General features: G+C 40.5%; 1 protein-coding gene and 1 long non-coding RNA gene across 3 annotated transcripts in view; one reads left to right on the plus strand and one right to left on the minus strand.

Moving 5' to 3' along the window:
• HTR1F (5-hydroxytryptamine receptor 1F) overlaps positions 1 to 18,386 on the plus strand; it is a 103,434-nt gene that overhangs the window by 79,205 nt on the left and 5,843 nt on the right. The window contains exon 3 of one of the 2 annotated variants that reach the window (XM_023945705.2): positions 13,489 to 13,626. The exons of the other annotated variant lie outside the window; for it this stretch is intronic. The gene's annotated coding sequence lies outside the window, so the exon portion shown is untranslated. The remainder of the gene's footprint in view (positions 1 to 13,488; positions 13,627 to 18,386) is intronic. 2 annotated transcript variants of the gene reach the window in all.
• The window catches only part of LOC111942591 (uncharacterized), a 105,608-nt gene that overhangs the window by 76,588 nt on the left and 10,634 nt on the right, over positions 1 to 18,386 (minus strand). The window lies entirely within an intron of this gene.

The following is an 18,386-nucleotide window of genomic DNA, read 5'->3' on the forward strand; positions in this document are numbered from 1 at the left end:
GGACTCTTATTAGATAGAAACATTCATTGCATTACTTAATAAAGAAGAAAAGTCTTCTACTTACCAACATTATCAAAAGTGCAATGCAGGAAATATTTATATCTCTCCTACTAAACCAATAATTCCGACTAGCCTAGTGCTTATAACCTTTAAATCCCAAACTCTAGGTCAAAGGAATGAGCAGAAAATTGCAGTAAATTGTCAGGCAGCACAACTGAATGAACAAGACAACAACTAATCTGATGATGAGGGGGTAAAAATTTGATAAGCCCTTCAGAACAGATGTTTCTTCAACAATCCCCTGTTATGCTGGTAGAACAGTTAATGTAATTTTGAACCTGGCAAGAAATTTTAACAACTCAATTGGACATTTCCTGCAGAGAAGTTTATAAAATACTTCTGTCTGAACTGAGGAATAAACTCATACAGGACGTTGCTTGACTTAATAAATTTTACGTTGCTTTAAGAAAATTAGTATTAACTGATCTGAAACTACCAGGAAGCCAGTCTAGCAGCCTACATTACCAAAAGTAACTTTCTGTAATTGTTTGATTACAAAAAATGCTAGGAACAGAGATGGCTTCAAACACAGATTAAGTATCACTGTCCCTTGAAGCCTATAAAAGCCCCAGCATATTGGATCATCTGGGTCATAAAGAGAGCGCAAGACACTGTGTACCAGACTCCCACAGTTGCATCAGTCACAGCTGCCAGTTTAAAATAATGGCCCAAAGAAGCTTCTCCAAGTTATTCATGGATCACTTAGGAGGAAGGATGTGAGAGTTATTGGAAATTACTCCAAATGGTATTGGTGTGGGACAGGTGAGGTAACCAAAACCCACATGGGGAGAATGGCTCCAAGCCTGCCCCATTAGGCTTCCCCAAAATGCTGTGGGCACAGCAGGTGGGGGCAGCAGGGCAGAGAGAACAGGCACCTCCTCCCTACACATCACCTGGCCCAGGGCAGGCTGGAATCCATGAGCTGAGAACACCAAGCCATGTTGTCCAAGAGGTCTATGGAACAGCTGCTGAGAGGAGATTCCCCACTCCCCTCCATCCCTGACAGCTTTTGCTTTGTCAAAGACCCATGACATGCACTAAACTCTCAGAAGTCCCACCAGCAATGAAGGAGGAAGGAAAGGGTGATTTTACTCAGGATTCCCAGCCCTGGGAATCAGGGGTCCCATCTTTGGCTCCAGTTATCCCTTTCAGGCTGTGTGGTTTCCTCACAAATCCCTACAACAACTTCTGCTACCACCTCCCCTCCCACCCACCAGTGCTACTCAGAAATATGCCTATTCCTGAGTTTGGAGGGGGTTGTTTTGTGATTTTTTACTGTGTATAAAAACCCCTATATATCTATTTGTTTATAGACATTTTTCAATGTTATGCACACACAGCATTTGCACACAGGCACATTCCTCAAAACCACCAAGCAAACACTTCACAGTTAAAAGTTCTGTACCTTCAAATGCCAAGGTCTCCCCAGTGATCCCAAATACTCACACATCTGCTGCAATTTCCTTTGAGAGACATTTCTTTCATCCTGGAGGAAATTTATTAAAACACTGACTTCTTATTTAGGACACTTCCTAATTAATACCAATCTTTAAAGCTTCTGCCTTCTAAGACTTATTGTTCCTTGCACAAGATGAGAAGGCAGTCACAATTCATTGTCTTTATAGAGACACATATTTGTTCAAAAAAAATATATATTTAGCAGCTTGCAGTTCCATGTCCTTGAAGTTAGAAGTGCTTTTACAGTTTCATATAGGGAAATAGCAAACTTTTGCTGTTCTAGACACGGGCCCTCAACACATCCCTATGTCCATGGTACATTTTAAAAATATGTAAAATCTTTTATACTGTAATTAAATTGTTGAAGACTCACTGAAAGTTCTTCAGTTCCATAAATTGGGCCATTACCTCACATCTTATATTCCCACATTCTTGTTTATAGGAAACAGATGATTGCCAATAAGATAAAATCCAAGTGGCACTATATACAATTTTCCAGCTAGAAGAGAGAGGGAAAGGAGAACTTATTAACAGAAGTATTACAGGAAAGCATCTATCTCCTAAGAATAATACAAACAGGCTAAAATGAGATGAAGCCTAAATTCTCTTGCTTTTCCTTTGAGTGGAGGAGTCCACTTTACAGGGGTGTAAAGACAGCTGGTGAACTCAAATGGGATAAATTCCCCAGCAGAGGTTATCTCAATGCTGGCATTACTACAAACATCCTAATACATGCTCCTTTGCATGCCCTGCTATGTTGGTTATCTTCACTGATGAACCACTGCAGCTCTGAAATTTTTGTGCCATGTCTACAACCTTCTCTGGCCACTGTGTAACAGCGCAATGGACATGACAAATGATCTCTTTGGAAATTTTATCTGTTGACTTTCTACTATTGATCTCATGGGCAGGGCTCATCTCTTTGAGCTCTAGAGGACCACACTGCACACTTCTGTATCTGAGTCAGTCTTCCCAGGCTCCCTTTACAATCAGTGGGGACGAACAAGCACCTCCAGGCATAATTCACCCGATTCAACTGAGACAGCTACTTCAGCCTGAGAATAACTCTGCCCTGGAGATGATTGCTTCCCTGTGTAGGGTGACAATTAAGGATTGGATGGCTGTATTTAGTCAGTTAAATCCCACCATTAGTGGTTTAAAATGTTATTTTCCCCCAATGCTCCCAATGTGGAGCATGACACAAGGGTAGTGAAATCTCACACGTTCATAAATGGAGCCTGTACACAATAACCTCCGGGAGAGTTTTCCTTCTAAAGAGCTGATTTTCTTTTGAGAGTACAGACTCAACATTTCCCAGCAGAAGAAAATCATCAGTTTGTTCAAATTAATGTGGCTGAACATGTGTACTAAAATGGACTTCCTCCATTTTTCACCCTTATGTTCAATGATTTGACAGAATACTTCACGCTCTTAGGTGCCTATTTCAATCCAAAACACTCTCTGAATAGCACTTGTAGCTAATTGATTTGTCGTAATTTACTTCCAGCTTGCTCTCTAATGCTCCAGCATGGTGCTTTTTAAATTTGGAACACAGCAGAAGGCCCTCCTGGGACAAAAGCTTCTCTGAGCTTCCCCATGGGGTTTTCAAGCTGCAGTTCACAGATGAGGGAGCAATGGGAAGACAAAGACCACTTCCAGCCATGCTAGAGGTGCATGCAGCAGCTGTCACTCCCACACACCTCCTGAGTGACTGCATTTCATCCTTTTGACCAGCAATGACAAGGAGACAGGGTGCTCCCTGAAGCTTGTCCCTTTGGGATTTATAATAGGGATGGCTGCTAGGACCATCCCTCTCCAGTTTATAAATGGCAGTTTCCCAGAGGGAACAGAGAGGTCACTTTGGGAACTATCTGACTTTCCCAGTCCTCAAGTCCAGAGTCATCAGTGCAAAGACAGACACAGACAGGTTTTATTTTGTCCATACACTCAAGCAAGGCACCACAGTGTCAGAATAAACATCAGCTGTGGATCTTTCTCCACTACCAGGAGCTTAGGCCTAGGGATACCTTTCTCCAACAGAAAAAATTACTTTTAAACCTTCATGTAGCTTTTGCTAAGAAACCCAGGATCACTCAGTGTAAAGCATGGAGGTAAAGCTCAGCCTAAAAGAGGGAGATGACAATGCAAAATGTGCTTGAAGACAGCCTACCAACTACACAGATTAATACAACTTTCCTTCGTGAACTTCTCGTACTTGCTTCGTTTCTTGAGGTTCCCAGTACACTAAGGATAATCCAGATCCCTTTGTGGCAGGGATAATCCACCTTAGGAACAACACTGGTGATTCCTCATCTGGAGCTGGGTCATGTGCCATCATTGACAGAAAAGTCTTTTCTGGTCCCACTGCTTCCAAATAATACCTCTTACCAACAGAATCAAATCAACAGAATCAAATATGTCACAGTTTACCTTCAGCCATGTGAAATGGAAAAGGGATCAACTTTCAAGTACCAAGTCAATTCGAAAAGGAGACTGTTGTCCTTTGAAGCTCACTTGTTACTATTATGACAGTTATTTTCAGCCACACTCTTGTTTCTGGGAAAAAAAATATTTTCTAACTACACAATATAAGACTTGGAATGAAATTTTACAAAAATTGTGTTTCATGGATACATCATTGAGCTACACCTTTTTTTGTAAGAGATCTTCCACCTGTAGCTCTGCCTTGGCTAGAAGAAAACCCAAGAGCCTCCTTCTGTCTTGTTATTCTGAAGCACACCAAGAAGTACTTAATCAAAGAATTTTGGCTTTGCTTGGAGAGAAGTTTACAGCTGGTGGCCAGCTAAATTGCCTTTAAGTTATTTATACTCAGCTCTCTTGTTCACTAGCAACCTAAGAAAATTACTGCAGCCTTATGCAAGTCATGGTGGACATGTTGATTTGCCATGTCTGAATCCCTGATTTAGATGTTTAAGGCACTTGGATAGTTTCTCCTGGGAGGAGGCACCTTTTGGCAGGGGGATTGTGATGGATCAGTTAACAGGATCAATCAGCATTTGATTTCATCTCACCCAGTGCATCCATCAAGGCTCACAAGGACTGGTGCAAAGCGTTTGCACCCTGGACTTCATCTTGCACCTTCAAAAACCCTCTGACATTACCACCCCTGGTGAAACCGTAATTGCTTCAAGGTAAAAAAACCTTATAAATGCAAATGTGCTGAAACCAGTACATCATTCTTAATGGTAAGCTCCTTGTCTCAGACAGCTTTTGAGTATCCTAGACACCCATTACATTTCCAAATGGCTCTCCAGGCTTAATAAATCACCCCCTGAAGTTCAAGCAAGAGCTCACAAAGTCCTCTCTAACCTTTCAGTGCGCTTAGGCTGGATTTCTACCAGACAGGTCAGAAGCTGTGGACCTGAGAAACAAATCCCCTCCCCAGGAGATGCACCAGGAAGGATTTGCTGCTGGGTTCTCTGCTGCAGAACTAATGGACAGTGTTCATGGCTCAGACTGCTTACAGGCTGTGCACAGATTGGCACGGAAAATGCGACCAGCTCGCTGCTGCCAAGGGGTATGGATTGGGAAAGGCAGCCAAATGGGAGCATTTGGTCAAATTGCACGGAAAGATATTCTAAAAGCTCTGTGAAACCAGGGACTGGGCTTGGCTTTACTTCAAGACATTTTTGCCACTAGAGCAAAAGGAAAGTACTTATTCGACCTCTCCTGGGGCATTAAGTCATCCATTTTTTACATTTCTTTGCAGCTAAAGCAAAATGGTAAAAATCTTATCTCTAACTTTGCTAGTGTCTGTGTTTCTAGTAGATGAGGAAGGAAATGGGGGGCTAGGAAATATTCAACTTCTTTCCCTCACAGATGCTCTACGACTAATATCATCAAACATCTAAATGATTAATAAAATAAAGAAACCCAAAAATCAATTTAAGTGCCATGTGTTGTTGGCAATCCAGATGTCCAAAGACAAAAAAATGGATAATTAAATTTATATGTATGTGAATTTTCTATTGCCACCCATTATTAGTGTCATAATTCTATGTGCTGAAGGAAGGGTTATAACTCCTTGATAGAGAAGGTTCATTTCATTAACTCCTTATGTACAAGTAGGAAGATTGCAGTAGTGCCTAGAGGAATAGACGCACCATCAAGCCTAAGTATTAAAAATACAATTAAACAAATACAGTCCCTGACATACTGTTTGCAATATAGCAGAATAGTAAAATACTATTTAACTACATTTAATTCCTTTGAAACACTTCAATTTTAGATACTTAGCTATAACATTTCCTAAGGTTGAGACTCATTTGATTAAAATATCTAGGCAAGATGAAATGTTCTTTAAAGGTATGCAGGAAGTCACCTAGATGTTGAAAGGGTTTCTCAAGAAATTGATGCATGTGGTTTTTTATCCAGTTTCATGGAGAACAGGAGATCCTTATGAGCTTTTCTCTGGTCATAAAGAGAGCTTTAGGAAAATCAAGCTGATGAATCTATGACTTTTGGCTAAAGTCAATAAACATAGGCAGCATGGTTGTTGTCTTTTCAAAAACTCTCCTATATATGACTACAGTATTAGCACTAAAAGCTTCTTTATAGCCAATATAATATAATTTCTAACCACATAAAACCAAGTCCAGAAGGAGGCATGTGGATTCCTCACTCCCTAACAACTAAAGTGTTAGTTCTCTAGAATCTGTAGCATGCATATAGGAATAAAAAATATCCTGATTGAACAGGACACAGAATTTGAGCACGACTTTAATGTTCTGATCAAATGGCAGTAGAATTTTAAATGAAAAGCAAAGGCTTGAAACGGCAAGAACTGCTCAGACTGACACTTTTACTGTAGTCAGAAGAAAATTCCTGTGCTCATCAGTCTCTTGTTTTGATAGATAGATGATTCAAATAGTGCTCTCCCAGCAATCCCAAGCAGCATTTGTGACATTCTCAAAGGCAGTTACTTTTCAGACTACCTGCTCTGAGACCACACAGATAAATACTTAATAACACAGCTTATGAAAACTTTTCAAAGTCAATTGCCTTTCCTCTGACACACCTTTTGCTGGTTTTACATAACTGCTTTTAAAAGTGCAAATGCAGTAAACATCATCCTTGGTGAACTGAGAATATAAAAAGACCTATTCCCACATATAAGCCACTGCAATCTATAACACCACTTTTATTAGCAACCTGCAATGCAGCCAACACATGGAGATGAAGAAGCCTGAAGAGAAGTAACTGCTGTTATTATTATTATTGTTCTTATGAGTCTCTCATACGGTGGCAGTCAAAAATCCAAATACTTCCTTCAGTTCCAGACTGGAAAATAACTTTGTTGTGCCACAAAGTCAAGCAAATGAAGAGCCCCCTGCCACCAATTTCCTAAACGGATGTCTCTTCTCAGCAATTATTCTGCAGACTTCTGTTAGCACAATACTGTCACTGACGCAGCCCAGCTTCCTTCTCAGGCATACTTCTCCACCCACACAAAAACTCAAGAAAGTACACTCCCAGCAGTTGAAAAAAAGGTCAAAAGCACCTCTTCCCTACTCTTACACGTGAGCAAAAGAAGGGCCACAAAGACATCAACTTCTTGTAATTTGAAGGCAGCTCAATATCCTCCTTCTGGGTATGCTATAACAACCATCATGGCAGTAAAAGATTAATTATATTAGGGTGAAAAAACACATTATTAAGTAACAATCAAACAGTTTTTATCTTAAAACCTATTAAAGCTTACAGACCCTAAGCCTTGATCTGACAATTGTTCAGCCAGACATAGAAAAACGTGTATGAAACCATCAGTGGCACAGGGCAAGGAGCCCCAGCTGGAGTGCATCTATTTTTCCAGCTGTAAAGGAATTACAGGAAAATGACCGATAAATAACTGCCTTGTGTTCAAAGCATCTGATGAACAAACCCCCTTTGTGCTACATTTCATTATGCAAACAGGAGGGGATGAGAGAAGAAAAAAGGAGGACCTGCTGTGCCCCCAAACACAGCACTGCTGATAGCAACTCCCTGAGGCTTTACTCACCCTTTCAGAGACCCAGACTTCTCATCATTGCTTGTCTTTGAAAAGGTTACCTCGAGCAATATGCAAGCATTTGACCATGCTGACTGACACCTGTAAATACTGAGCACTGTTATTTTCAAGTGGTTCTGCAGCACAGCTTTCTGGGGGTCCACACCATGGCATCTTAGCAACCTTGAATGAAATTAAACAGATGTGACTAAAGTATCCCACACTCAGACTGAAGAAAGAACAACTGGAAGCTGTTACAGATTATTTGAGCTGGATACTTTCTAGCCTAAGTGCATTTCACACCTTAATTCAATTTTTCCATCCCAGGACTACCTGCAGAGCTGACAGTTTTCAATATATTTACAAAACACAAGTGCTGGATTATCCATTTTACATGCTGAAGTCATTCACTCACCAAGCTCTCCTAGTACATCATGAAGCACAATTTCCTAGCAGTCACAAAGGAGCAGCAGGGATCCCACCACCCTGCTTGGCACCAGCTTCTGGACACTGCAGGGCATGTGGGATCCTGGGCAGGCAGGGGGATGCCAAGGTGACAAAGAGGTGCCCTGGTACAAGAGAGAGGAATCAATTCAGGGAGGTGGGAAGGGGCCAGCACAGTTGCTTGATTTATATTGTCCTGCTCCAGCATCCAGGGACCTTTCCAAAATAGTTTTGGCACTGATACCAGCTTCTCCCAACTGAATAACAACCTCTAGCATTTAAACAGATTCATCTGTTTCACAGGCCTGAAGAGGCATATTTTAATACGGTTCTCTAAATAGGGCAGAGGCAAACCTAAAAGGGCAGCCAAGTTCTGTGAGTTGGGCAGATCCTGCTGCTTTTATCCAGGATTACCCACATGGACATTGGCTCCACCATTCCTGCTGCAACATCCACACAAAGAACATAATTCCTTTTTGCCACCCAAATTCAGCACTGCTCACTACAGGAAAAGTAATTATCTGTTAATCATCACAGAAGTCAGAAGCCAACATAAAAGCATAAGTTATGTATAAAAAAAACACAAAAACAACACAACAACAGACCATGTCAGGTACCCATTTATCTAAATTAAAATCTTTATCCGTTTCAACGTAATAAGGAGCATAAACCTACTGATCCCATTAAATACAGCTGAAAAACATCTTACAGTGATGCTTTTCATCATAACAAAAGGTTAATCTAATAATCCTGTGCCATATTTGATGGTTATAAGACCTAGTCAAGTTTTATTTTTGGGGGTTGGTTTGTTGTGGTGTTTTTTTGTTGTTTTCCATTTGGTTGGTTTTTTCCTTAGGCTTGTGGGGGGTTTGCTTCTTTCTTCACTGCTGTTCTGCACCTACTTTCCACAAAATATCTTGTCTCCAACAGAGATAAGAGAAACCTTCATGGTATTTAAAAGTCTGCAGCATTTTTTCCACTACTAGCTGAAAATAACAGGGAAACAAGGACTTCAGTGCATTGCATTTTTTACCTCCTACAACACTACCTAAAATCACAAATTTTCTGAAAGCTCCTATGCTGTTTGTTATAGGGTTCTTTTCCAAATTAAAATTTGAATTGTGACTTAGAATAGTTGATGAATGAATGGTTATGTCCTTGCAGTTTTCTTCCACACAGTGCTGCCTATTATCTAGTGAATAAAGAATACTGACAGTCAATATTGTGGTCAAACCAGGTCAAACTGCAGCAATCAAAAGAAAATGTGTAAGTGTATAATGTAATGTTATTTCCCACACAACTGATTCTAAGATTCTAGGATAAAGTTTGCTGCATGGCCTAAATTATTGCCTAATGATTTTTTTTTTTTTTTCATTTGGAGGCATTATCAGAAACAGAGAGAACAAATAAACTCAAACTCTTTGTGACTGCTTGCCTGGGTCTAAAACAATCCATTTGAATTATCAAAAAGGATAATAATCTTGCAGTAGAGGTCAAGTAACAGCAGAGCCAGGAACTGCAGCCTAATGGTGTTGGAACTTTTCAACCTCAAATTCCAGAGCTAAGCAAGTACAAACAGGTGGAGCTTCCATGTAAAAATACATATAAGTTCTTCAGATGCTGGCAACCACATCCATTTTTCCTCTTCCAACAGCTGGTGATCTGGCTATTTCTCTTCACTCTTACTTGAAGCCTTTGATACTCAGGTCAACAGCTTAGAGAAAGCATCTTCCTAATTTATGCAGATATAACCACCTGTGTCTTTTTAAGAAAGCCTCTCACCCTTGGGACTAGGAGGGGGAATAATTGGTATATATGAACTAGTCACATCCGAAAGATCATGAATAAAGAAACAAAGAGGGAAAAGAATCACAGAATGTAATGTCAGCATTTAGTGGCTGAAAATGGGAAAAACTGAAATGAGGAAAAAAAACTCAAGGTATTATACAGAAGTGGGCACTTGCCTGAATCTGTTCATTGCTCCTTTCCAGAAGAGTTAACATTATAACATTCTTCAGCTTCAAAGAGCAAAGAAGCATTTTGAGCACTAAGGAAATGTAGTTTTCCATGATGACTTCTTAAAATAGAAAATACAGAAATGATGGGGGAAATAGGATGCAATATACACATGTGTACCCACACAAGGGCAAAATGTAAGAACCAGTACTACAGTTCTCATTATTTGTCAACAGTTCATTTATGTTAAAAAGTTAAAAGCCTTTTTCCATAAATTTCAGTAGCTTCAGAGGTTAAAATTGAAAAAGCACTTTTGAGCAGACAGATTTGAAGTTATAATTTGGTCTTTTCCAATCTCCTAGCAGAAAAATAGTTTTTCATGCTATAGTTCTTAGGGGAATCCTCCAGCTTCCTGATGTGACAGTTGGGTTGTAAGCAACCCAGGGAAAGGAATTCAGCATTTCCAGCAGTGCTAAGCACAACGTTGTTGCTCCCATACATGACAAACAAGCCAGAGCATACAGAAGCAGGGGCTCATCTTTGATTTTTCCAGGCCTCTGCCAGTCTCTGAAGATCAGCACTTTAACCATTTGCCTCTGTCCTTTACTCTTGCTTTTTACCATGTTATTACATGAAAGCACATCTTATAATCTTGATCTCTCTCAGAAATTTAAAGGGCCACAGAAAGCTTAGAATTGCTGAGAATCCACTGGAGGTTTTCTGAACTCTCCTGCAGCAGTTGAGAGCACTGATGTGCCTTCTGTGGATTGGGGCAATTAGACACATTCTGTTCAATGCCTCTTTTCACAACCAAACTAATATTTCATATTATCATGTGCAAGTATGGTCAAACAGCTCTTTTTCAACAGCCCTTGTGCAATATATTGAAATACAATGCAAGTATGCACCAAGTTTTCAAAGAAACATTCTTATATAAAAACACAAATTTCATTTTCTCAGCATACAACTTAAGGAGAAATCAACTACTAGAATTATTCCCTCTTTATGTTATGATTACACTCTAAATCTAAAAGTTAGATTTGCACAACCCTCTTTAGAAACTACATAGGTGTTTCTTAATCAGGAAATGAAGAGCTAAAGTGCTGCCTACAAGAATCTCTAGGACAAAGTTGTCCCTAAACTTCTATACAGTGCTGAAGGCTTTCATAATCACAAAGTTATGTTTTAAAAGATCTTAGAAAGCAAACATCGATAGATTCTCAAAGGGAAAAAAAATTAACAACAGGAAACCCAAAAACTTTGAGATACTTCCTTAGTCTATCATTCAAGACTCTTTATCAATGAGAAATTTTGGGGATCATCTGGAGCTGGGTGATCTTAGACAATGATCATCTGTACTGAATTCCTGGGACAACTATAAGGTTGGTTTTCATAATTAATTCTGAATCATCTGTTTAAATTTTAAGGAGCTATTCTCAGTCATCTGTGCTGTGTGTCAAGTGTCACAACTATATCTGAATTATGCAAAGGAAAAAAGTTGTATGTGACAGTCTGTTATTTTCCTATCAGAAATGAAAATGAATTCATAAAGCATTAGAGAGTTTGAGAGCCGATTTTGTAATCACAGCATCTACAACAAGAGAGCTGGCAGATCCAGGAAGGTTCCTAAGATAAATCCTTGTTTCTGTGTTTGGACACTTTTTACACTGTCCTGCTGCTACAAGCTTTCTGGAAAGTGTTGTACCCCTAAAAATACACCCAAGGCTGAATGTTTCCAGGAATTATTCAGCAAGCTTTGTTGGCAGCTGACCACAGAGACAGTCATTCTCTGCCAAAACAGGATCTTTGGAGATGTTGTTGGGCTCCCAGTCCTGACCAAGCACAAGTCATTTCCAGACCAGCTGCCAGTCTGGGCTGGTGGCAGCTGCTCCAGTTTGCCTTCCTCTCATCCTCACTGCTGCAGACACACACTGAGCCAAGGAAACCTGCCAGAAATCTCAGAAATCCCACACGCTGTCTTCCACTGCACAGTGGATGTGCTACTTGATGCACCTTAGTTCTTCAAGGAAGTTGCTGTATTTGTATCATTTCAGCACCAGTGTGGGATACAGACACATGCAAATCTAAGCAGGGGTTACTCCAGCAGCCCTCCTTCCTAGCTGATCCACTTCCTCAAGTGCTCCTCACAACCCTTTCACTTGATGTACTCTCCCCTATCTCCACAGCTCTCCTCACCACACACTTGATTTCACACAGGCTGTCCTGAGACTTATTCTGCCTAACACTGGTGCTTTTCAAGAGAATCACATTGCAGTGCAGTAAGAAACTGAAGTAAAGAGAAAGACATGCTCAAGAGCTGCAGAGTAGCTGGAAACTGAAAAGGATGAAAGCTAAAGCCCAATCTGTACTAGAGAAGCTTTGCCAGTGTAGCTGCATCCCAGATCTCAAGACACAGATGGTTTAAACAGCCCTGGAACTAATGGGCATAAATTAGCATTTATGCCAATTCACTGATTGAACACAATCCTTCTGGCTAAAATATTCAGGTGTGTCAATGCTAGGATTTAAATCCCTAAAAAAAATAATTAAAACAAAACAAACAAACAGAAGAGAAAGCCCAACAGCAAAACCTTCACACACCTGGAAAAGCACATGAAAGCAGCAAATGAGGACTTCCTGGTTATCCTGTGGTGCTCATAGAAAGTCTGAACAGTTACCTGCCCACATTAACGCTCTGCCTCCATGCATGAGAAAGCAGGTACAAGAATAGCTCTCTGTACTGTATCACCAGCAGTGTGGCACCCCATGCAGAGCATAGCAAAAACCACATCCTGGTTAGTATAGATCTAAATTTGAAGGCACAGAATCTGAATTTTAGAAAGACAGCCCCCAATCTAAGTGTATAAGTCATCAAGGCAAGTGGAAGTTATCAAGGTGAGGTAGCCTGGCATCCTCTGGTGGAAAAGCATTGTCTGAAAGAACAAAACCAAACATTCCTCCACAACAAAATCTTCTGCCATGGATCCATCACTTTGAGAAAGTTTTCCACAATTTTTTCCAGGTTTCCTCTCTGTCTTTCCCATGGAGACTGGGCAAAAAAGAACTATCTTGAGTTCTACTTCCTCTAAAAGACTGATGCTCTTAATATTCCTGCCTATTCCAAAATCATCAGCTTTAAGGACTGTTTTGTTTGTTTTGCTTGAAGTGCTTCTTGGCCAGAGCTACATGCACAGCATTCAGGGGAAATAGCCTGAATTGTCTGTTAGTCCTGATAAAGGAAGTGTTAGAGAAGTGCTATTTAGGGAAAACCCAATGCAGAGTTTACATCTGATAGGATTATCCCATGCTATATGGATAATAAGATCAAAGGGAAAAGACCTTCAGTCTCCAAGATGATCAGGTGAGGACTAGAACAAAGACAAACGACACAGTGAGAAGTACAGAGAAAGACACTGGGAAATATGCACTAAGACAAATACTATCTAAAATAGCATCAGTCTCCAAAACCTAGTCAGAGATGAGATTAAAGATTAAGTGAATTTTGCCATCTCTCCTAACTGTAAGAGAACAACCACAGACTTGTGCTTTCTTGTGTCACACAGAATTCTGCAGCAGAAGAGGAGCACAGGGACGTGTCGCCTCCACTCCCCTTCCAGCAAACTCTTCTGAGACCAATTCTCCCTCAAAGCTGTCCTGGTGATTACACAGCAGAAAAATAATTCCCCAGCTGTTGGACCAGGGTACAGTCTGAAAACTATGTTTTCTTATATTATAGATTGAAATAGAGATCTTTTCCAGACACACATTTGAAAATATTGATTTTTTTGTTGCTGAACCTCTTTCTTGTAAAAGAGTTTCAAAGGGAGGTCTGTCACTGAAGGAGGGTTGGGATTTGCAGCTGCACACACAAGTGTTTTCAGAGGGCTGTCAAAGAACACATGGCCTCAAAGCATAAGGATGAGTGGGAAGTGGGAGAAACAAGGTTGCATTTTATGACTGTTCAAGCAAACTAAAACTGCATCTCAACCTCCTTGCTCCAGCACTGCTTTGTAATTCCTACAGGTTGCAATCCCCTACCTGAAAGGCACTTTTTTGGAACACAAGAAAAGCCATTCTGCATTTTCAACCCTCTGTCCAAATTTAGTTGATAACAATGAAAACAAACCACTTCTGTCTAGTAAGAAACTAGTTGTACAAACTAGATAAAAAATGGATTAGTCACTTTTTTGATTCACTACCAATCAAAAATAAATAAATAAATAAATACATAAACCCTTCAAATGAAACCAAACAGGAACTTTGCTTTTTCTTTACCAGGACTAAAGTAAAAATTTTAAACCCTTTCTTAATACAGATAATTTTTGGTTGAATGGAACATTTCAGGCATGTTTAGATCTAAACTAAACAATGGATAAATGCCAAAGAGCAGGGATGGGAAGTGAGTGGACCACTTATGTTATGGAGGGTTCAAGCTCAGATCCCAAGTCCAAGGGATATGTGCCTCTAAGGAGAGGGTGCTGGCCACGTGGTTACATGGCATTTTGTCTTTAGAGAACACTTGCCATCATGAACATGCCATTCTGCTCAGTGTGGAGCTCACACTGGAGGCTGGGGTGCTCAAACACTCTTTCTCACATTTATTTATTTATTTATTTAAACAGCTGTGAGCATCAGCAGCAGAGAAGATGTCAGGAAGCAGCTCCCATGGGGATTGCTGTCCAGAATCTGATCTTCTGGGGCTCTTCCACAACATATACAACACATCAGCCAACTAGCCAAGCCATTATCCTGAGAGATCTGGACTAGAGGTTCAGACCAGCCTCAAATAAGAGAGGAAACCAAATCCCTTCATCTAACAAATTATAGAAACAAATCACTGTCATCTCTTCTGGAGAACTATGACTAGGGGAATGAAATTTTCTCTTTCTCCAGCCAAAAATGATCAAATCATAACAGGTTCTGTCTGTGACCACCCAAGAACTGAAGCTGGATTTGGGAGTCGTGTTATATAAGCAAGTCCATCATCCTGTGTTCTTGCTGCTCCTCCTTCCCTCCCCCCCACACCCCTCAGCTAGATTAAAACAGATGGCAGAGGGACATGAAATAAAGAGCAAACCCAGGCAAGTGACTAATTTTCCAAAAGGAGACAGAAAGACAAACCCTAAACTTCAACATTAGAAGCAGCAAGGAATGCATAATTACCCTCTGAACATCAAATTCTTCCACATAAGCAGATGCAGTGGTTGCTACAGATATCATGACAACAGGGAGGGGAGGGATCCTCCAGGCAGGCTTGACAGGCAGTCTGAGATTACACTGCAGTCCTAGAGGCACAAACAGAGAACCTGGCAAAGGAATCACAGTAGGAAACATGAAGGTGAGTAAATCCCACCAAGGAGATGAGGACAGAGCTATTCCAGTGCTTTCATTTTACCAGAGAGCACTGTCTTCATTCCAGTCCCGCTGGAGTTGGTGCTTCCATCTCTCCTGTCAGCACCCAGTGGCAGAAGGCAAATTCCCCTTCCTTGGCAGCTTGAGGAAGGCTTCAGACTTTGCATTTCAGTGGAAGCACTACCCAGCTCTGTTGGTTTTGCTCCAGGAGCAATAACATGACAGAGCAGACATTTGGGGTGGTAATTTTCAGGGCTAAATCTATCAGACTTTGTCATTTTAGCCATTTGGGATTATTTCTGCTGGCTGAACAAATTTAAAGAGACATCCAGAAAATTTAAAGCAAGCATAATCTTTGTTATGCCTGACACAAAGCATACTGCAGCACATCATTTTGCCAACAGAAGGACTTTTAAGACTGTTACACAGCTAAGAAAAGCACCAAATCCAGGTTCAAGGCACAGAAAGGGACTTTCCTTTGCCATTCTGTAAGAAATCAGAGTGCCTGTGCTCAGAGATGGAGGTACTTATTCTCCAGGACTCAGATTTGTTTCCCTCCTGCGTTATATTGGTATTCAGGGCATGATGCAAATCCTATTTATTTGCCCGTGCTTCTCTTGAGGCGTGCTTGGGAGACAAAATTCCACATTATCTTTAGTTGATATTAGTTCAATTGATTTATCTGTAATTTTGCAGTTATTTGTCGTCTGTGTTTCTAGGTCTGTTGTGACCTTTTACAAGTGGAAATTATAAATAACTCCAGTTTGTGGAGACTCAGACAGCAAAACCTAAACAGCTTTTAAGATATTCCTCCAGTTGCCAATACATTTCAGGTCCAGACTGTGCTCAATCCCATGGACTGGACAGCATCACCCAAAGAGGGAATCTTAAGCATTACTTTAGCATGCACATACATTTGCTGACAGATTAAGAACTGGAAATAACTCCAAGTTCAGACATGGGGAAAAAAAGAAAAGTAAGGTTTGAAGCATGCAGAAATGCAGACTGGGAAAGGAGAGTTGGCAACCTTGTAATTTCTGCTTTGCACTTCAGTCTGCTGACAGACATCTACTTTTGATTCCAGGAAAGGCAGGTTTGCTGCAGCAGCCTTCAGCTGGCAAGGAGCTTCCCTTGCAAACCTTCCCTGCCTTGTCCCAGGGATACACTGTGGCTTTAGGAGCCTTAGCAAGAGTTACTGGTGGGAAAGAATTTAAGAACACCAAGAATCAAGTGAAAGTGTCCCTCTACCCTTCCTCCTCTGTTGGGATACCAGGGCTCAGGCTCAAAGAGCCTGTCCCCTATCAGATTCAAGCACAAGCTCATCTTTCTTAAATGGATTTTTTTAATCCAAAGCAGTAATATTTCCCTCTATTCACACTTAATATGATGGATGGAGCTAATTGTCATTAGTACATCACTTGGTCAGTATCTAAAGACACACAGTCACTCTAGGAAGACATTGTATACATTTCTAAAGTGTCATAAAAAATTTTACATCCAATTGGCTTGCACATCAGAGCAGCCAACAGAGCAAGGGACTCTTGCTGGCAAGTGAAGTGTTTCATTTCAAAGCCAGTTGAATCCTGGTGAGAGGTGGAAAAGTAGGAACTTTCTCTGCCCAGGCACAACTTTGTGTTTACTTAAAGCATGAAGGCTGCTATTGCTGCCTGCAGCAGTTTAAATGCCCTAAATTCAATCCTTGTCTGATTACTGTTACTGTTTATAATTAAGGCACATTTTGCTAATGAACCCAACAAAAAAAAAAAAAGAAAAAAAAAAAAAGAAAAAAGCAAACACCTTCTCCCACCCTTCACAGCACTTTCAGAAAACCTGTATTCGAAAGCAGTACTTAAAACCTAATCAGCAAGTTTTCTCCCTGCCAATGCTTAAAGCAAAATAAAAATAATAATGATGAAAAAAAAAAAGAATCAGGCCCAAAAATCAACAGCTGTACATTTCTAGCAGTTCAGGCTGCAGCCAGAACCCTAAACAGCAGACTGATGATGCCTTTCCCAAAGGTTTTCCCGGTCATGTTTCTCCAGCATTAGGGATTTTTATTAATTTTCCAGGTTTTCAAAGGCAGAATAGTACTGTTTTCCAAACCTGGAAGGTCAGACTAAAGCTGTTGAACAAGAGCAATTACATTGTTACTTTGTAAATCCTAGTCACAAATGGGGGGGGGTTATGGGCTTAAACACACACACACATGCTCAGGAAAAGCTGAAACACCAACAACATCCATTTTCCTTGAGCAGCTACTAGACAAATTCAATGTTTACTTCTGTGATAAGGCTGCACAGACAATTTCACCCATGCCTTCTAAACATGATCAGTAAGATGATATATGTGTGTGTTTACAGACCAGGAAGTATTTACATTCAGGTCACCCTAATATGCCAGATCTGGAAGGGAAGGAAGAAAGATTTGTCAAAGTGGCTAATTCCTCCCATTCCACAAGAGATAAATCATGCTACTAAGAGAAAGCAATAATAATAAACAAACTAAGGTTCCAGGGAATTCCTCTTGTTTAACAGTGAATTAGCAGAAGCACTGAAATTAATTTGCTCAAAAATTGACAAGGAAAGGCTAAAGCAGAGGGGCAGAGGCCAGCTCTCCTGCATCTTAATCCAGTGAACTGTCTCCAGGACCATCCTTCATACTCCTAAAATTGGGTTGGTTGCTTGCTGAGGACAGAACCCAGCCATGGCAACTGACTGAACTTAGTTCCTCTTAAGAAAAAAAACAGAATTAGGCCACTTTGGCCATTAACAATAGAGAAGGAAACAGCAGTCCTTAAATACTGCAAACGTTTCAACTCCACATATTTGTAAAACAATCTTTTTAGTTAATGATCACCCAGTAAAGCTGCACAAATTCCCACCAGTTAGAAAAGGATCCCCACCCCACTTGACCAGGAAAGCTCCCAAATTTTGTGACTGGCAGACCTAAGCAACACAGCCCTCTGCATGGCTCTGCCTCCACACAGAGTCATAATCACTGTACAGAAATGTGCAAACCAGCACATTTCTGCCACTGTGCTTCTCATAAAGAGCCTCCAAATCACAGCAGCATTAAGGAAACTACTTATTCCTGCAAGCCACTTTTACAA

This window comes from Cyanistes caeruleus, chromosome 3 (genome assembly GCF_971803275.1).
Source record: "Cyanistes caeruleus chromosome 3, bCyaCae1.hap1.1, whole genome shotgun sequence".
NCBI classification, from domain to species: Eukaryota; Metazoa; Chordata; class Aves; order Passeriformes; family Paridae; genus Cyanistes; species Cyanistes caeruleus.